The 4,197-nt window shown below is 45.0% G+C and overlaps 1 pseudogene; it reads left to right on the plus strand.

The window, feature by feature from the left end:
• The first annotated feature begins 608 nt into the window (after nucleotides 1-608).
• On the plus strand, nucleotides 609-1,636 carry LOC122750306 (annotated as a pseudogene).
• The last annotated feature ends 2,561 nt before the right edge of the window (nucleotides 1,637-4,197 follow it).

Below are 4,197 nucleotides of genomic sequence, written 5' to 3' on the forward strand. Positions count from 1 at the left end.
AAGATTTCATTAGAAGAGAAGTAATAAGTGATTTCCTTCACCATTTTATTCTTATTGCTTAAAATATGTAATTCTTCCCTAGCCTTATAGATAGTATAAACGGTATAGTCTGTCTACATATATATACATAGTCTCTTCTGGAGTTAATTAAACTTTGCAATAAATTATTACTACTGTGTTTGCACATTATCTTTCTCAGTGACCTTTGCAGGGTAGTCTCCTCTCTAGAACATTTATCCTGATGAAAATTTTGATTTCATCCCAAGAGGATTCTAAAGAACTTTCATTTGTATATTCAATATTTGAAATATTAGAGACCCTAGCTGACTCATCCAGTCGAAAATAACTCTTTCAATTTTCTTTCCAATGAGATCTGGAAGTCGCTGAGAATGGAAGTTGCTGTCCTGGCTACCACCACAGCCGCCACCACCACCACCAGTTAGAGCTGCCACCCTGCCCACCTGCCTGCCAGCCTGCAGAAAGATCTTCCCACACCATTGACTTTGACTGTTTGTTTCTGCACCCTTCAAGGTCCAGGACAGCTTCCAACATTGCCACCTCAGCCAACTACCTCTTGAACAAAAATATCAAGCAGATGTACCTGAACCATGTACATTTGGATTGATTGTACCGGTGAGGGACAGCACTGTAGAACTCGCACCCTAGACAGTGAACCAAAAAGCGTTGATGAACTACCTGAATGAGATTTTGATGGCTCCAGCACTTTTCAGTTTGAAGGCTCTAACAGTGATATGGACCTTGTTCCTGCTGCTCTTTTCTGAGACCCCTTCAGAGGGGACCCCAACAGACTGCTTCTTTGTGACATTTTCACTGCAAGCCTGCAGAGACGACCACTTTGAGGCATACCTTTAGAAGGAAAATGGATATGGTGACCAGCCAGAAACCCTGGTTTGGTACAGAGCAAGAGTATACTCTCATGGGAACAGATGGACACCCTTTTGGTTGGCCTCCCAATTGTTTCCCCGGGTCCCACAGTCCCTCTTACTGTGGCATGGGAGCTGACCAAACCTATGGAAGAGATAGAGCAGAAGCTCCTTACTCCTTACTATAGGTGGGACTCAAATGTGTGGGACAGATGCTGAAGCAATGCCCGCTCAGCAGAAGTTCCAGATAACACTGTGTGAAGGGATCGAAATGGGGCATCACCTCTGGATTGTCGCTTCATCCTCCACCGAGTGTGTGAAGGTTTTGGAATGACAGGGACGTTTGATCCCAAGCCAATCCCTGGAAACTAGAATGGAACTGGCTGCCCTCCTGACTTCAGCATCAAGGCCAGGCCAGAAGAGAATGGTCTAAAGGTTGTTGAAGAAGTCATTGAGAGACTAAGTAAGCAACACAAGTATCACATTCCAGCCTAAGACCCCAAAGGGTGTCGGGATGATGCCCATCGCCCGACAGGTTTCCATGAGCCACCAACATCAATGAGTTCTCTGCTGGTGTATTCAACCATGGTACTAGCATCTGAATTCCCAGGATGGTTGGGCAGGAAAAGAAGGGCTACTTTGAAGATGGCCGCCCCTCTGCCAACTGTGACCCTTACTCAGTGACAGAGGCACTTGTCTGTACCTGTCTCCTCAATAAGACAGGAGAAGAATCCTTTCAGTATAAAAACTAAGTGGACTAGAACTACAGATACCTTCTGTATCCCCCACCCCATAACCCTTTTCTCATGCCCTCTTCCACCTCACCTCTCCCCTCCCAGCAAACAAACAAAGAATTCCCATTTGTCCTTTATTTTTCTGTGATAATAATGACATAGCTGTGGTATTCTTGTGGATTGTATGTTGTTGTTGTATCCGGAGTCAAGAAACCAATTCACCATTTTGGTCATCATCATTATCTTTGACCCTGAAATCCATGTGAGGCTTTGATTATTGGAACATACTCTTTCAGTCCTTGTGGGACTAGGAATCGATATCTTCCTGAGTCTGACCACGAGCAGGTGGTAGAGTGTCCTGGGAAAGGCTGGGAGAAGGACTTTGGCAAGGGCCCAGGTACTATTCTGCTGATTTAAGTTCCCCAGGAGGACACGTGGAGTGGACACACCCCACAGAGCTGACTTTGAGCCTAACTCGGCACACCTGCCGGTCTGCACCACTTTTGCCTGCAACTGTCATGAACTTTGGCCACGATTTATCCTCCCTTACCATATAGAGAGTTTCTTCCCTCTTCTTTGGTGGCAAACTTCCTGTAATCATCTCAGATGCCATAGGATGAACAGAGTATGGGATTTGGCCTTGTTATCTCTTGGCAGATAGGTCAGATAGATTCTTCCATTTCTCCTCATGGCATGGGGGGAGGCAGGGATAATGAGGCAAATGATACAAAGAATGATGAAACTGTGTTAGGAATCCTTTTCTCAGACAATATCACAATGGTCTCAGCCCTGTTTTAAAGAAGGCCATATGGGCACAACCTCTGCACTCCTTTACCGATGCCTTAAGGGGACGTCCACTTTTCTTAGCACTTTTGACAACGGTGGTCAGTCGGACAGCTTTGCTTTGAGTTCGTCTTTGCGTTGCAATTCAACCCATAACTAGGACTCTGAAATTCTGAAGTGGAATCCCCCCAACAGGAGAGGGAATGAAATAATGTCAAGAAAAATAATAATCATATGGAGAAGAAGAAGAAGAAGAAGAAGAAGAAGAAGAAGAAGAAGAAGAAGAAGGAAGAAGAGTTTCTAATTTTGTTTTGACTGTATCTGAGGTTCATATGTAAAAACTGGACAGCGTCTAATTGTGAAATCTCTAAAAGATTCTGAATTTCATTGGATAGGTAATTTTTAAATTTGAATTTTAACTTTGGTGTAATAAACATTTTTATTGATAGTGTTGAGTTCTGTTTTATCTCCTTCTTTCCCTCCCTCTGCTCCCCCATCAGTGAGTCCACAAGCATTCAGATGTAGGTTCTACACCTCTGATAATGGAAAACATTAGTACCTTTATCATTTTTCAGAGGAGCAAAATGAAAGAAAGTGAGAAAGAGCCTGCTTCAGTGTGTTGCATCCATAGCAGTTCTTTCTTTGGAGGGGTATAGTCAGTTTCCTCCATAGTCCCCTGGGATTTTGTTGCCTCCTTGTCTTGTTGAGAATAGTTGAGTCAGCCAGTGTTGTTCATCCAACAATATAGCTGTCTCTGTGCACCATGTTCTCTTCACTGTCCATCTTTTCATTCCTTGTTGTCATTCTTTTACTGTGGAGGAACCTGAGGCAATCAGGGGAAGTGACTGGTCCAGGGTCACACAGCCAGTGGTGTCTGAAGCCAGACTTGACCATGGCTCTTCCTGGTACAGGCCCAGGATTCTGTTCTGAGTCTCCAGGTTCCTCCACGGCAGGCAAAAAAGGGATTAACAGAAAAACCTGAGACCCAAGCTCTAATTTAGGTATGAGCTCTAAAAGGGACTGAGACCCCGTTAATGGGTAACTCCAGACTTGAGTCTTCATTAATACAAGTCAGGGCCTAGGTTCTCATTACCCACATTACTCAGCATCCCTAACAAGTACAGAAAGAGGCAGGTCATGTGCAGAAAAGATCAAATTTGTCCCCAGATTCACCTTATGACTGGTAAACCCCTAAAACACACCTCCACAGGAAAAGGCCCCCCACCTCTGGGGTGGGCTCAAGCCTCCAGGAGCTCCAATTAGGATAAGCCCACCCCTGTACCTCCCTCAAGTGGAGATTATTATAATGAGACTGATAATCAATTTATCCACACTATAAATAGAACTCTTTTCTTTCCCTATTCCAGAGACACCTTCATGATACTCTCTCCCTGTGTTCACTCACACGATTGCAATAAAATTTGGGAAACTGTGTCACTGAGTCTTATAATTCTTTTGGGAGGACTGATGAGCAATTTGACCCTAAATTCCATCCCACACCACTTGGGGGAGCACCCCTGCTTCCCCCAAGAAAACTCGTGGGAGGATTTCCAAGGGACTTTCAGAGGACGGATCCTGTGCCTTTAAGAGGTCAGCTGTTAGCCTCTGCCTCAGTTTCCCTGTCTGGGAGAAGGAGGTGACAAGGTGAAATTTAGATGAATGAGCACTTATTAGGCGCCTACTGTGTGAGGGGAGGCCACACCCTCCAGGAGCTTACCCTCCAAAGCAGGGACCAGAAGGGGTGGGGGGAGCACACCCCTTTCTCCTGCCATGGGGAGAATGACATCACAAGCCTT

This window comes from Dromiciops gliroides, chromosome 3, assembly GCF_019393635.1.
Source record: "Dromiciops gliroides isolate mDroGli1 chromosome 3, mDroGli1.pri, whole genome shotgun sequence".
Taxonomy (NCBI): domain Eukaryota; kingdom Metazoa; phylum Chordata; class Mammalia; order Microbiotheria; family Microbiotheriidae; genus Dromiciops; species Dromiciops gliroides.